The sequence below is a fragment of the Crocodylus porosus genome, unplaced genomic scaffold (genome assembly GCF_001723895.1).
Source record: "Crocodylus porosus isolate Cpor-Errol unplaced genomic scaffold, CroPor_comp1, whole genome shotgun sequence".
NCBI classification, from domain to species: domain Eukaryota; kingdom Metazoa; phylum Chordata; order Crocodylia; family Crocodylidae; genus Crocodylus; species Crocodylus porosus.
Window position 1 is genome coordinate 12620507 of NW_017728907.1, and position 17308 is coordinate 12637814.

Sequence of the window (17308 nt, forward strand, 5' to 3'; positions counted from 1 at the left end):
GGAGTGAAGAGGAAGTAAAAATGTATTTGATGTAGTGGTTCACCATGACTTAAAAAGAGTCAGCAGTGAAGGGGACTGAGCACAACAGGGCATTATATTTTATTCAGATAGACTGAACTAACCTGCTTTTCTGGAGGGGCCTTTTTTTTTTTTAAGGGCCAAAACAAAACAAAAGAAGGTTCTAATCAGCATTTTGGCTGTTTTAACTAAAATGGAGCATTTTTGGTACTAAAGGGTGGGTGTCAGGGCTTGCTCTTCTTGATACCAGCTTAGTATTGCAGTATCTCCAGGTCTGATGCCTATTCCCTATGGAGGGAACACCTGCTCTTTTTTCCATAAGTGCTGAGAAAAAGGCTCCCATCAGTATGTTTGTCCAATATGGACCATGTGTTTTTATGGCCATATTTAGCATGTGCTGCATTCAGTCAACTTCATAGGTGGTTTCTGTGACTAAGCACATGCTGCTTCTAGCAGCAGTTTAATGATAGACAATGTATTTCATAGGGTGGGGGGAGGATGGGCATTCTGATATGTGAACATAATAAGAGGGGCTTTTTTTTCATGCTGACTGGGGGGGAAGCTCTTTGTATATTCAAGTAAATATGGTAGGAAAAGACAGATTTAAACTTATAAGAGAAAGTACTTTTTAATGTAATGAATAGTTAACTTGTGGAATTCATTGTCACAGGAGGTGGTAGAGGCAGATAGCATAGCTAGGTTCAAAAAGGGGGCTAGACAAATTCATAAATGATACATCTCTTAATAGCTATTGAACAGAATGGTAGGAAATGCTTCCTTTGGCATTTCTAAATAAAAAATGGCAGATGTTAGGGAGCATAATGACTAGGGGATAGATCACTCTAGTTCTACTTGGTTTAACTGTCACCCTCTAGCATCCACTTCTGTCACTGTCAGAAACACACCTTTTTGCTATGCCAAGTGAAATAGGGCCTAGACCCACCAGAACTATATGCCTCCCTTAATCAGAAAGGACATTAGAGACATAGTGACTGATTCCTTGGGACAACTAATGCAAAAATAGGGATGGGGGACGGGGGTCGGAGGCTAATAATGAGTGCTCCAAGGGAGGACACTGAGCAGAGCACACCAGCCAGCACCCATTGTCCCTCAAATAAGTCCAAGGAGCCAGCGAATTTGATATTAAACCTTGTCTTCCCAACCACATCCTAAATTTTTATGAGGAACTTCTAGAAAGGGACCACAAAGTGTTCCCTCCCATGACCTCTACTCCTCTCCCACCAGCTGGATGATAAAAAATTGGTAGCAGAAGGTCTGGAAGTGGCAGATGCTGGAGTCTTGGCACCCCGGTAGGAGAAAGGTGACCAGGGAGATGACCTTCCCCAGGTTAAGGAGTTGAGGCATGAGAGCCAAACTGGGAAGGAAGGAGAAAACAGATCTAGGGCTACCTTGGTCCCTTGTAGGAACAAGGGCGTTCAATGGGGATGTGGACACCCCCTACTGAGATCCTCCTTTCCAGTGGTTCTTGAGTGGTGGCCTCCCTGGCAAGGAAGAAAACCCCATTGCCATACAGCATGGAGGCCTCACTGCCTGCCCCAGAGCCTGCACATAGTTTCAAAGGTAGGCACATTGCTGGGCAGCCGGAAGTGCACCCTGTGCCACTTGCTGATGTTAACAAAAGGGCTCCACCTGCCTGAGGTTTCTTTGCAACTACTTGGGCATAGCTCCAGCTGCCTTACTGCACAGCCAGGATTTCAGAGCTGGAGAAAGGCTGAGTGGGCAATATACTCATCCACAGTGCACACCTGGTCCCTGCAGGTGGTGGGACATTGCTTTTAGTAGCAGGCCTTTTCCCCTTACCATGCCCTGTGGAGGAGCTGGCTGAGGAACCCTTGCCATTTCCCCTGTCATGGTTAGACATAGTGGGGAGACTGCCTGGGGAGCTCCCTGGCCCTTCTTGGTCTCCCCTGTCTCACTGGCTGTCCCTCTTGGAAGCTGCTGGGGTGCCAGCCCCCTCAGGGGGCTCTTGCCCTGCCATGGTGGGTGAGGTGGGAAGGAGGGTGGGGTGCAGGAGGTGGGGCCCTGGGATTTCCCTCTGTCTGGCAGAGAAAAAGCAGGTGGCTTGCTCAGGGGGTTTCTAGGGTGACTCCTTGGGCTGCACTTTGTGCGGAGAGGCCACCTGAGGGGCTGGTGGGGCTGGCGGATAAGCACAGAGAGACAGGGCATACACAGGAGGGAGGTGGAAAACATACTGCTGGTACAGTCAGCTGGTCACAACATAGGGAGTGGAATGCAAGACTCACCACAGCAGAGTGGAGACAGGACCACTGCTGGACCAGCTGGTGTTGCTGTTGAAGGGGCCTTGCTAGCGGTGTGAAGGTTCCCTTGGGCTGCAGGTAGCTGAGGCAGCAGCAAAGCAAAAGGAGGCCTGGCCTTCCCCCAAGAGGGGAGGGTGGCATGGGTACAAACCCCAGTAGGGAGCAGGAGCCTGTGATATGTCAGCTCTCCTGCTTCCCAACCCAGCAGCCAACAAGAGGAAATGGTGGCACCAGGATTATTTGTTACATGCAGGGGAGCGTGAGTTGAGGGACACACAGAAAGTACAAGCTGATCTCTGCATTAAATCTGTAACAACTGAGTACTTGAGACAACCAAAGTTAAAATGGGTAGGGTTCATAGGTTCATAACGATGTTAGTGGGTGGGGACTCCACTTGCACAGGACCTCTGGGATGTAGGCTTGGGCAGTGTCCAGCAGGATAGCCTTGACCTTCTAGAGCAGGGGTGGGCAAAATGTGGCCCGCCAAGCCATTCTATCCAGGCCATGGGGCCCCTAAAAATGTAGAAAATTAATACTTATCTGGTCCTGGTTGCCTGTCTTGCGGCTCTCGATGGCTTGCCAAAACTCAGTCAGTGGCCCTCCGCCCGAAATAATTGCCCGCCCCTGTTCTAGAGTAAGTGGCAGGGTGAACACAGTGTGGGCAGCTCCATGTGCTGTGCCACCACAGAGGGATCTGCCCATCCCTGCCTGGCACAGTCCAAGAGGTCCCCAGTACAGATGATGTTAGCAGCTGCTCATGTTTTCAGCAAGGGCTCAGCTAGGGGGTCTGTCCCTAGGTGACTGTGCTTGGGGACATGAAGGTAGGGACCAGCCTCTAGCCCCCGAAGAGGTATTGGTAGAACTCTGGCAGCTTACCAAGGCCTCAAAGGCTAGATGGAGCATTGGTCTGACCCGGTGTGGCACTTCTTATGTTCTAATATGTTCCACACACATTTGCTACATTTTCCTTGCAATAAAATGACAATATTTGTCTCTGTAATATCATAAAGAATTCTACTTACCTACTTGACTTCTGTAAAATGCTTTGAAATCCATTGCTGAAAGAGACTGATAAGACTGCAAAGCTATGCTGAGCTTACCAAACTCTTTCCACCATGACTCTTGGTTCTTACTTATTTATAATTTTGACAAATGTTAACAACTTGCACTGAAATGCTCTGTTCGTCTGCTCACAGTGGCATCTTTGGAGGTTGTAAGCAATAAATAAATAAATACTACTTCTGATAATAATGGGAATAATAATTTTAGGTGCTTCCCAGAAGATTAAGAAAAATATTTTTGATTGTCCAAAAATTTGTCCAACTATTTTTAAATCATTCTTGTACATCTATGCTTTGGAAATTGGCCTTGACATTTTGGCTGTGGAACAGGTCTGGAGCCACAGATGTCTTACACATCCCTCATAAAATTCTGCCAAAGCTTGTTTATGTTATAATCCTTAGCAAAAAAAATCACTTTCCATGTTAAAAGTTGTTCTCTCAATGTTCTTTTTTCTTGGTTTTGTTTTTAATGTACTTATTTTGAGCTTCCTTGGAATTGGTATAAAGAACATATGCCTCATGACTAGTCTTCTCTCTGGTGTTTCAGGAGTCAGATGCCATGAAGGATTATGAAACAATAATAATTCTGTCACGGGTTAAACTTTCTTGTAAGTAAATCCTTATTTCTTTTCTTTTGTTGCTCAACTTCACTACAGTAATGCAAACCACTGAGCATTGACGGGTTTTGCTGCTGCTGTCGCATGTCACTTCACAGGAACTTTGATTTGCATGTTTTAAAATGAAGATTGCCCTGGTTCTTTTTTTGTGGTCACAGATGGAGGTTTAAAAGGTAGTGAACTTTGTGTATGGAACAAGAACTGAAGGGTCTGATCTGGAGGTTGTGAGTACTGTGTGTTGATAAAATGACACCTAAAGTGGAACCTCAGGTAAAAACAGTTGGCACTCTCCTAATGCCACAGAGATCAAAGGGTGTCCTCATACCACAGAGGGATCCACACTCATCCCAGTGTGGATCCCTCTGTGGTATGTATTGCAGTTTTACTTGAAGATTTAACAGTCTCAAGTTGCTTACCATGAGCCCTATTTGGATGCCTGTGTCGGGCATTAGGGCTTTGTGGCTTTTGCAGTTACCTTAGGAGATTTCATCTTTTTGTCTTTCCTTTAGGGCAGTGGTTTTTAAACTTTTTAGACTCACAGAACACTTTCATATCACTTCTTCTGCCATGGAAGCCCTACCTCGTCCTGGGAGCTGACACAGAGCAGGCAGCCCAGCCCCAACAAGACAGCACACCGCCTCCCAGCCTGCTCCCCTATCACCTCCAGTCTCTGTGCAGAACCACTGGTGACCCAGAGCAGAACCCCAAGGTTCCATGGACCAGTTTGAAAACCACCGCTCTTGGGGGATGGAGTGGCTTACAAGCCACTATCATAGGAAAAGCTTAAATGATGCAGCGCATATTTAAGAAAGGAAAAGAACAGATAGATGTAAAGACAACTATTTACTTCACTCTCTCATTTAGCGTCTGTGGCAAGGAGTGCATCCTACCTGGATTGTGAAAGGGTGCATGACAAATTATAATAGTTGCCAGCCTGTAAGAGCAGCTGTATCAGCACCAAGAGAAGCTATATCAGCAGCATTTCAGCTTAGGTCAGAAGTTCTTCAGCCTCTCAAAAGTTTCTCAGAATTGTGTCCTTTCCTTTAAGAGCTAGTTGAAATAGGAAAATTCATAGGGGGAGAGAATTAAAAGGAACCTCCTGGTTCATCATGGGCAACCATGCTGTATACAGTATTCTCCTTTCACAAACTAATTCATCTCCTTTTTGCCCCTAGAAGTTCTGCTGGAGCCTGTTCCAGAACCTCAGAACTTTCATGGTTAGAGACCTTTTAATTTCAGCCTGAATTTATTCAAGGGCATTCTGTGTCGATTTGTTCTTGGGTCAACTTGTCCTTTAATTTAAATAGGCGTTCTTCTTCTATGGACTAAGTACAGACAGTCACAAAGCTTGAGGATGAATCGATTCAGTCTTTGTAGGTTAGTTTAAGCTGTGTAGATTGAACTGAGAAGCAAGTGAACAGACAAATTTCATTTTGATTCTGGAAATGCAGCTACATGCCTGCAGTGGCCTAGGCCAGAAGCTGGGGGGTGCTAGAGCATGAGTCTCTGCCCAGCTGCAGCAGACTGCTTTGGCCAAGACTAGCTCACCCACCCTGTGAGGGTGGGCTTGCGAGGGAGGTACAAAGCATCTTGGGATGCTGGGGGACTGTCACTTAACCTGACTCTGGAGGGGATCTTGGACAGAAGTTCAATAAACCAAATTAGCCTAAATCATTTAAATCTGATACTACATCTATCCAGGTTTATCTTAAACTAGTTTGGGCAATTATGCAAGTGGTTTATGTGCACTGAACTTTTATTGTGTTACAGATCTAAACTAGTTTCCAATCACTTATAATTGTTTTTATGTAATTTCTATCCATGGTGTTTACCTTCCAACTCCCTGATGTATTTACCTTACCTTTTTCTGTGTCAAAAAGTGATCTCTTTACTTTGTCATCCAGGCATGTGGGTCTCTCAAGAATATTGTTTCAAACCTAATTTGTATTGTTCACCCCCCACCAAGGCTTAGTTTGGGAATGAAACAAACAGTCTCCAGGTTATTTCATTTGCAATTTAAGGTTGCATCACAAGCAGCTAACTGTACCTACTGAAATATCCCACTGAGAAGGAATCATATTGGAAAGTTCACTTTTATTTACCCTGCCTGTTAAAGAACATACTGCTGTTAACATGCTCATGATGGGAAACCACGTGTGTTTCTTAAGAAAGCATTTTTGACACAGGAAAAATATTAAGTAACGGCTGGAGATTTTATTGTATTTATGAGTAATTTCTGTAGCAACCTATTCTTTCCAGAACCCATTTAGCTTCAACCTTATTAAAATCTCTAAAACATTTCTGTTAGACACTATATGTGTATTCCCCTTATATGCATATTGGATAACTGCATAATTAGGTTAACCACATAATTTTTTTCCCATGCATTACACTGTAACAAATATCAATTATTTGGATATCTTTAGATACATAAACTGTATCTAAGTCTTTGGCCCTAGTCTCTGTTTATTAACTTGACTCCAATTACCTGCCTAACCGGTAAAATTGATGAGAGACTTGTGAAGGATCCCTGAACTGACTAGGTCCTGACAACTTCAAGGCTGCTATTACAGACTAGGGCACTCTCCTAAATGAGAAAAAGAGCCTTTATGGTGTGAGAAAAGCTTAATGCAGGCTGTTCCTGTAATTAATGGGTATTGTTTACACCAATTTCAGGTATCTACATAAACTTTTGTTAGTCCCTAAGCCAAATACTTAAATGTCATACATCGTATCTCCCAAATTAGTACTCAAAATCCAGAACTGACCCTTTATGGCAAGGGCCCACTTTTATTTCAAGTGTGCAAAATCCTCAAGCTCAGTATCAATACCTGATAGAAAGCACACCAGCCTCATTAGTTATAAATTATACAGGATAATATTGCAAATTTAGAAAGCATTGTGATAAATCTTTTAGAATGGCTGACTAATTGATGCCAACAAGACCTTTCAAATACAACCCTCCCATGATTTACAGATACGTGGGCATGTGAATGCAAAAAGTGTCTAAGACACATGAGGCCTGTTTTTGCCCCACTGACATCTGTGAAAGTTGCTACTGACCTCAGTGAGAACACCACTGAGCTTTTAAGTACCTGTATAGTATTTTGGGGCTACTTCGGCAGCAAGTTCTCACTATGTGCCCTAAGGCTCATTGTATATTCTAAAAGGAAGAAGCTTAATATCATTTGTACTATTATAAAAATACCTTATATTGTTGCATGGGTGATTTACTGCTACTGGTTAAATATGGCCACCCTACTCAGAGCTGAACCATTCAGAGTGGAAGAGGTTATACATGCAAGAGTCTCAAGGACTCATTGGCTGGTCCACAAAGGACTTAGTGGCATCATAATGATATACAGGTTATTGCATGGTTTGGACCTGTGGTCTGTCCCAGAACAGTATTTCTTGTTTTACCTCTACTGTTGCCTCAGTGATGGTGTCTCAGTTTCTATAGTGCAAATATAATGTGCAGTAGGGTTAGAGTGCTGTTGTAGCCATGATGGCCCATGAATCGTCTGAGAGGCAAGGATTTTAGTGATATCTTTGGACAACTGCATAATTGGGAGAGTTGTTGGACAAGCTTTCAGGCATCACAGTTGTCCAAAGATATCACTATGAGAGTTACTGGACAAGCTTCTGGTCATCAAGTGCCCTTCCTCAGGGCACTTGATGCCCTGAAAGCTTGTCCAACAGCTCTCATAACCGTACAGTTGCTCCAGATATCACTGAAAATCCCTGCCTTGCTATAATGTGTAGCATATATTACCTATACTCTTCAGAGTGAACCTGAAGTGCTGAAAAAAAGGAGTGTCATGGTTATGCATAATACTGCTTCAGCATTTTCCTGCTACCTTACATCAAACCTTTCTGAAGGTCTGAAACAATGACTTAGGTCCAGGTCTTGCAGGCTTAGACATATTCTTAATTTTATGCACAAAAATAGCTCAGCTGAGGTCAGCAAGAATTATTGTGGTGCAGATAGTTAAGCACATGTGTAAATCTTCAGAGGACTGGGGCCTTCATTCCAATTCAGGAAAACCCTTAACAACTTAGTTATCTTTAAACACATTTTTAAGATCTCTAGGTGGGATTTTCAAAAGCATCTAAGGGTGAAATCCTGGCCTCACTGAAGCTGATAGGAGTTCTGCTATTGACTGTAATGAGTCTGGGACTTCATTGTAAACCAAACTGTACTTGTCAAAAGGAATGAACAAGTGCAATTCTCAGTTACAGTAACCTGCTTAATCCATCTCTGGCAGCATTAAGGACCTTAACAGGAACAGAAATTGCACTTGTTTTAAGGCCCCCTTATACTGCTGAAGTAGTATAAAGAAAATTTTGTGTAAAGCAAAAGGAGAGTTACTAAGTGGCCTTTAAATGCAGCATCTTTAATATTTCTTTATTTTTACCTGCAAATTTGTGTGATCTATAATGCTTCTCCAGACCAATGCAAAATACAGAAATTTTGCTGCATTTTGTTTGGTGCAGCTGGAACATAGACTTCTGTAGCACAGGGGGAAAATGGCAGACATAGATGCCTAAAATATATAAGCAAAATCTGTCCACCTATTTCTTAGTTGGGAAAATGGATCCAATGGACTTGGTTAATTTTTTAAATTATTTTTCTGCCAAAATGTCTTTTTTAAATAAAGAAAATATAAAAAGAAGATGCCTCCCTCTACTTATAAGGAAGTGAAAAGCTTTGAAAAATACTGTAAGTGAAAATTTATCATCTTGATTAACTATTTAAATTATTCCCATTTTGTTTTTCAGTTGCTAATTTTTCTTTTCTTATTTTCTATCTCCTTGTTTTCCTTCCATCTCTTCGCGCCTCACACCCTTACTTTTTCCTTTGGAAAAAATGCATAAAATATGATTTCCGCTTTCATCTTCAAATTAAAAAAATATTCAAAAATATGTTTGAAAATTCAAGTTTTGGAAATGGAAAAATATATTATGAGCAATCGGGCAAATAAATCAGTTTTGATCTTTGCGAATTGAAAGCCAGTTACATATTTCAAAATGTTTTGGTACTTTCTGGTTTTCCCCCTTTTAACCATCTCCCCTGTGCAAGTCAGATCAGGTAACTGCATATATTAAGTCTCCACTTTCAAGTACAAATACATTTTTTGTAGCTCCCGTAAAAGGATGCCCAAACTTTTAGATGTAGTTTTGTTAACTGATTTTGGAAAGGAGGTTCTCATTCTCTTCTATGGAATCTCCATCTAGTTTCACTTTTACTTTATAAATCACAAATTTCTTCAAGCAGTGTTTCCCAACTGTGTGCTGCAGAACAATGGGATGCCATCAGAAATTAACAGGTTTTGCTGCAGAATTTTGCTGCGGCAATGAGCTACAATAAGCTCATAAGCATGGAGATGGGGAATGCCTTAACAGGTGTGCCACTGGAAATTTTTATTAAAGTAACTGTGCCTTGGGCTGGAAAAGGTTGGGAAACACTGCTTTAGAGGATTAGAAACCCACCTCCAGTTAATGCCATTCAGTTTTTTCATGCTGAAAGTGAGAAACAGTTTCAATCCAAATACCAGCACTCACTGTCATAGGAAACAAATGTTCCTGGTAAAAAAAGCTATCAGGTTATGTTCAGCTTGTTGTCAGTGCTGGAACTGATTCACATCATGCCTCGGGACTCTTCATCTTGGGCTGCTGAAGAGGTTTGTAAACTCAGATCTGGGTTGTTTTGACTTTTTTTTTTTTTTTTTTTTTTTTACAGCACAGTGGTGCTGGAGTTTCATTTCAGAGCTTCTGATTCAGGCACCAAGCCAAATGTGAGTTCCGCTCTGTACTTCAGTTTCATGGGGAAATACTGGCTGATTATTTTTTTAGCAGATAAATAGTCATGAAACACTATGTGAGCTCCTCCTACTTCTAGCCAGGGAAAGCACCAGCATATAATGCTTTCCATTGCTCAGGGCTGGCTCATTCTTGGTGTGAGGAGCTCAGGAATTCTGATAGTCCTTTTTTTTTCCTTTTAAATTCTGTTACTGCTATTCTGTTTTCAGTTATCTCAACTCCAAGAAGCAACATGGAAACAACAAATTGCCTGGAGAAGAAGAGTCCCAAAGAAAAGAATTGTAGATGCTATCGGATAGTCTGTATTTTGATTTCTCTCTTCCTTTTGACACTGGTTTTGGTCCTGTTTTGCATAGTCTGCTGTTTTACCCATCCTGCTCAGGTAAGAAAAAAAGACAATTCCAGCAAGCACAGTATATAGAATATTTATTAATTATTATTGCTTCATTCATAGAACCAAGTAATTGCAACCTTCTAATTCTGTCTTGGAACTAATGCTTTATCCAGACTACTTTCAAAGTCTCAAAAGATGGCGTTTCCACCATTTCTTTGGGGAAAACTTCTTTCATTTTGCTTTCATTTAAAAAAAAACCCAAATCAAGGTTTTTCCTTCTCATCTGTCCTATCCTACTGTGCCAACTGTGGCAATATTCTTTTTATTATTATTTTAAATAAACTGGTAACAATTATTAAGTGCAGGATAAGCTGTAAGTCCTTTGGTTCAACATGCATCCAACCACCTAGAACCTGATTTTGCAAAGTACTAACACCAGCTACTCCCGTTAGAGGTCACTAAGACTAATTCTCTATTGCATTTCATTATTTGACTTCAAGCTTCTGTATTTCTATGTTCTTTTATGAGGGGAGAGATAGGAAGTTTCAAAAGCTACAACTCACTGATGCGCAGAATTTTACTCTCTGCTTCTGAAACGTATCATACAAAAATAGGAAGCAGGCTGGAATGGACCTTGCACGGTCACCCAGTTCAGTCCCTTGCTGAGAAGAGAGAGAGAGGGAGGGAGAGAGAAAAGAATGATAGAAAAGAGTTGCTCCATGTATTTACTCCTCATTGCTTTCTTTAATGAGGAAGACCTGACGTTCATGGCCTAAGACATGCCATGAATGTCGATGTCACACGGGAGATTATTTCTATAAAATAAGGAGCACTTGCCATACTTATGGGAATTGTAATGCTTGGCACTCACAGCAGCTTTGTTTCTCAGAACAGACATCTTCAAAGATTCTGGCACATCTTTATTTTTCCAGTTAGCTGTCCTGAGTACTTCCTCCTTTGTCCTGATCCATTCTGGAATCATACAGCAAGAGTTCAGAGACATGTACTTTGTCCAGAACTGCACTGCATGGATGGGAGATTCACATGTGATAAAGACACATGAGCCTCACCTCTTTCCTTTTCCTTTCCCTTGCAGAGAGAACACAGTTTGAATAAACTCCAACTTCTCTAAGGCCCCCCAAAAATCAAAATAATTAGATGTGGAAAAGATCAATTTATCAAGTCCCATCCACCTGCAAAACAAAATCCACAGTATATGATTTATTTGATATAAATGCAATGTTTAAAACCTCCTAGGTGACTTAGGAAGTCTAGGGCGCATATTCAGTAGTGACTTTCACAATGAGGGGCCTGCTTCTCAATCACTTTCAAAAAAGAGCCAGGCTCCTATAGTGTTCGGGTGATTTTGAAAATCTGACCTCATGTTTGCTTATTTTGGTATTTCCTTGGTTTACTCTCTTGGTTCTTGTCACTGAGTGAACTTATTTACAAACTTATCACATAGGTTCATATTGTAGCCTCTTCACTCAACAGGTTGAGCCATTACTCAGCAGAAGTAGTTTCACTAAAGTCAATTGTTTGCAATCTGACCTTTAGTAGTGTGTCCTCCTACCCTCACTGAAAATACACTTAGAAAGCAGCTGGTTTAAGAGTGGAAAGAATAAAATGTTGTGGCTGCTATACCAAGTGTTGCAAGAGAGGAAGCATAGGTTAGTATTTAAAGTGAAGTAGTAAAATGCAAGAGATTTCAGTTCTGTTCTTGGTTCTGCCAGTGTCATAGGAATCTTGGATGAACTGGTTTGGATTTGTGCTTCCTTTTCCCTATCTGTAAATGTAGAAAGTAAATTGGGCTGTGCAAATTAATTCACTGATGCTTGCAAAGCACTGAGATTCTTGAATGAAAGATGTTATAGAAAGGCAAAGTGTTTGATCAGAACTGTATTTTATGCTAAGACGTTTTGACACGCCATGATTTTGGCAGCTATCTCAACAAGTAGAATGATCTTTGAACTGTGGGCATGTTGGTAAGATTATGAAAGGAAAGGCTCATTTAATAACCAACAGCTCTTTCAATTGTATTGTCTCTTGAACAAGGAGTCATTTCTCTAAATGTTATAAGAAGATGAACAGATACTACAATGAAAACCCAGGGTTAATAGAATATGGAATTAAATAGAAGCACTGCACTGGTTATGGGAATTCAGTAGAAATCAGTAGGTTAAAATGATAATACTCACAGATACATGTGACTGTGCCCTAGACTAATTTAGGTCAATGAAAAATACTGTACATTTCCCTATTAAGGAAATTGACCCAGACTTGTCATGGCTACAGTAAGTGGCCATAGCCATTCATGCCCAGAGATAAGGGGTCAAATCTACACCAATACAGAAGCATAAAAAACTTTGAAGTTCCAGGTTATTTGATTCCCATGAAAAATTGTTTAGATTATAAGCTTTATAGGGCATAGGCTGTGTTTTTAATAATATATGCATTCCGTACTTATAAGAACAAGAGTTCTGATTATCAGTTGGAGCGTTGAAGTGTTACAACAGCAACAGCAATAACAATAGAGGATGATGATGAAGACGATGATGAGAGTTGTTACTTTTCTGAATGAACCCCAGAAATAAAACAGATATTGCTAAAGTTAAGGACTGGTGTGACCAGCACTTCTCAGAGGGCATTCTTGTAATACCTGTATCTCAGAAGGGTACCTGTTTTAATTTAATGCTCTGTAATTGGTGCTACTGTGCATTAGCACAGATGAATGGTTTTTAAATGATGTTAATGCACATTAGACTAAATCTACTGCACAATAGCATGGGTTTTACCTGCCATGGTAATGCACAATAGAATTAATCTTCTGTGCATCAGGGCTAGGGACAAACATTTAAAAAGCCTGAGCCTGAATTGATTCAATCTTTGAAGGTTAGTCTAACCTGGCTAGGCTGAACCAGTTTGCAACCATACAGACATTCCCTCTGGACTGAAGAAATGCAGGCACATGCCTGCAGTGGCTCTGGCTAGAAGCAAGGGGTGCTAGAGCAGCTCTGCCTTCCCTTGCCCAGTGCTGAGCTGAGGGGGAGCCCTGGCAGGATGCTCTGATTAGGGAGGGGTTCCCCCCCTTGGTGCTTCTGACCAGTGAGGGAGCCAGCAGGGAGTTGACAAGACAGCATTTAGCAGCCCATCAAGAAAACAAAAGCCTCTCTCATTAGTCCAAGCTCTTCTTAAACAACTTTTTCCAAGGCAGGAACAGAGGGACATTACTAGGTGACCTGTTGATTAGCTCCAAAAAACCCTAAGTGGACACTGTCCTGTCTGCTATCTATGGTCTGTGCTGTGGGAAAGGGGAGAGTGGGAATCCCTGCTTGAGCAGCAAGCAGCAAGGGAAGCCAGGCAGAATCTGCTATGCCCACAGTCTCTGCTGGAGCTCCAGCTAGGGAGCATGGGGAGCAGAGGGGCAGAGACAGCCCTGCCCAGGACTGCAAAACATCTGGGATGTTAGGGGACTCTGGCTAAGCCAGGAAGGATTGCCTAAACTGGTTTGCCCAAATCAGTTAAGTCAGATACTACATTCAGCTAGGTTTATCTCAAATTGGTTTCAGACATTTTCAAACTGGTTTATATTCACTGAATGTCTGTTCTGTTACAGGCTTAAACCAGTTTCTGATTACTTAAACTGCTTTATGTGTAATGTCTGTCCCTAGCCTAAGTGTATTGTGTAGATGTGCCCAGAGAAAAGCAGTAGTTCAGCTAAGTAATGCACCAAGAGCCAATTCTTCAATGCAATGTTTCTGAAGCTGTAGGGCTGTCTTCAGTAGAGATGGAGCTGTAGAAAGGACTAGTCAGGTGGTACTCAGATGGTCATAACAACTATTTTCAAGACTCTCAGTTTTCATTAAAAAAATTATACTCTAGTTCAGGGGTTCTTAACTTCTTTTAGACTCAAGGCACCCCTCAGAAAATGCCAATTCTTTCTTTACTCGTTTTTAACTACAGAAAAAATAATAGAGCAATTCTTCTGTTCCAAAGAACTCAGAAAGATCAGATCAAGTCAGAATATTTTTAACACTATGCATAAATCCCTAGTCAAAATCTCTGGGTTTATTTTGTTTGCACACCTAATAGTGCTAACATGGTGTGGCATTCTGCAGTACCCTTGAAAGGATGTCCAGACAAACCAAGGTGCCATGATACCTTGGTTGAGAATCATTGTTCTAGATATTACAGTAGTGAAGGAAACCTTTAAAATGAGATGGAAGTATGAACGATACAGTTATGCCTACCTAAGTAAAGAAAAGGTACCTTTTTAGAATCATAGAACCGAAGGACCAGAAGGGACCTGTAAGATCATCAAGTCTGGTCCTCTGCCATGGGCAGGAAGTTACTGGGCTCAGATGAGTTACATTCCCCAGGCTGTATGCTTGGGCAGAGCCACTGACATTCAGATGCTTGTTCTTAGGTAGTCCAAAACCATCCCAAATATTTAAAAGGAAAAAAAGCCTGAGAAAAAGATGCCAGTTGCATCAATTGACAGCTCCTTTGTCAATATAAGGGGGAAGACAATTGAATAAGACTCCATACTGTCTCCTCTCATAAAAGAAACAGTCAGCCCCTGTTTGAGATTGTTCTCACAGGCCAATTAAACACTATCTGATAGGTATAAAAGTCACTGTTTATATTTACCAATATAATAACTCAAACTTTTTTTCTTTCTGCAGACTTCTGACATCTGCTGGGTTCATGCAACTTGTAAGTATCAAGGCACTGGAGTTGCTTCTAGTTTTGTTTCTTTTTACCATGCTTATATCTCACCAAAGGAGACTGTATCAAAATAATATGATCACCAACATATTATTGATATCATGCTAGTGCTCAGAAACTCTACTCCAATGGGTGTTCCACAAATACTTAGACCCAAAGTGTTTGCAGTTTAATACTGGGTGCACTTTGGTTCTAACTTCTTTACACCATAAGATTTTAACCATGTACCCAGTATCCATGAAGAGACCTACAAAAACACACAATTTGCTGGTCACAAAGACAACAACCTCTCACTTGATAAAGAGGGTAGAATAAAGTGGGTCAAAGCATTGCTGGCTCCTTATTTGTGGTGATGTACACAAGCTATGCTGACTTTCATGATCCAGGCAGACTGAAACAGGAGGTGCAATAACCACACACAGCTGACATAAACCAGGGAGAGGGAAACCTTCTCTCCTTTCAGCTGTGGAAGAAGGCTTGAGCTTTCCTGTTTCCCTTACTTCAACCTCTGATTGTGTCCAATGGAGCCAAGCTGACCTACACCAAGCTGAGGGTCTCCTCCGTGAATTGCAATCCACCATTTCTTTGCTTCTCTCTAGAAATGAGGTTTGACCAAAACCTGGGCCTTGAAGACTCCCTTACTTCAGGGTGTTGGTCTGAATCTTGGTTGGGGTCTTATATAATTTACCAGAACCCCCAGGTCCAACCATTTTAGCTGATTTGAACTGTATAGCTCAGGTCCTTTCTCTAGAGAAGATCTTCTGAGAAAAAACACATGAATGTTCCTTCCCTTCTTCCTCATTTCTTAACTATAACCCAGGCTACAAAGAACTCAAACCAAAGAGGAGAAAAAATGGTGAGAAGAGAGGGAAATGAGCCAGTGGAAAGTATTAATAAAACAACAAGGGAAAAGCTAGAAAATGGGCTGGACTTAGAAATAAAATTAACCAACTTGTTTCTTTTCCTTGTCTTTTTTGCCCTTCTCCTTTGGCTTCTGCATGGAAGGGCCTTCAAATTCCACTGGCATCGTTCTCTGGAAATGGAACATGGAAAACTGCAGTAATTCAGTGCAAAACATCACTGAGAATAATCATAATATGCTGGAGATCCTGCAGGATGGCATGTACTTTGTGTACAGTTCAGTACACCGTCTCAATAGTATCAATGATGACAATTTTACGATAATGCTGCACAGTAAGAATTATTTGCTTGACAAGGTTACTGGACCAAAAGGTGGAGACACATCTTCCACAATCAGTTTTGGAAGACCACATTTCTTGAAGAAGGGGGAAAGGCTGTACCTTTTATTCAATAACAATTTGATGTACATCTCAAGCAATATAACTTACTGGGGGCTGTTCAGAATGCACTAGGGTTCCACTCCTGAGTGGCTCCTGCCACGCTCCAAGGAACTTGCTGTTTTTCTCCATATCAAACCCAAGAATAAAGCAGAGGTTTTTCTAGCAGTCCTCTACTCATCTTGTCAAAGTGACTAAAACAGGCACTCAGTAAAGACATGGCTTTGTGATACCAGTAACAATGATGGATATTGTCCAATTGTCACCAGAAATGAAAGACAGACAATTCTGGAACAACATCATGAATGCAGGAATGAAACATCTTGATACAGGCAAGGTGCCAGTCAGAAGGTCTTGGGGAAAAAATAGTCACTACGTTCTGCTGTAGTGCCGAGTATATTAACGTTTCTGAGCTATAGTAAAGTCTTGCTGTATAACTGGCTGCATTTTAGAGGTGAAGAAGAGCTATCACCATTGATACATTTTGTGAAGTGACTTGGGGATCCTTTTGATGTAATGTTCTGTATATAAGCTTCCCACAAAGAGTCCTGTCTAGGGAGCAAACAGTTTAAAGCTAAATTGGGATTGAGGGACAATTCCTAAATCACCTAGGACTCAAACACAGCTTCTTTTCTTTCTGTCCTTTTCTCATATACATATTTATCAAAAGAAACTAGATCTTTCCCAGTTTCCCTACAGTGTGTCATCTTCACTGATGATTCACAGCATACAAGGATTTCAATCCAGACCAAATAAAGATATCTATATTTTCTTTTAGAACCGTGCATCCAGAACCCACATGGACCCATAATACAATTCAGAGTTCCAGCAGGGGTCTTAGCCATTTTGTGTCAACTATTCTAACACTGAACTTAACAACTCTGTAAAAGTGGAATAAGGCAACATCTGGCAGACAGGGGATCGATCATGCTTGAAAAACTGTTAATGCCTAGTTGCCTGATACTAGATGAAGTAGATAGAAAGAAACACCTGTGGGATTCAGGGTCACCTATCGATGGGAATGAATAATTGTAGAAAAAAGAACAGAGGGGGTAGCGTATGCTATCATTGTTCAAGACTGTGATTGCTGAGTTCTATTCTTGCCTCTTCTACTACCTCTCTGCATAACCTTGGCTAAGTTATACCCATCTCT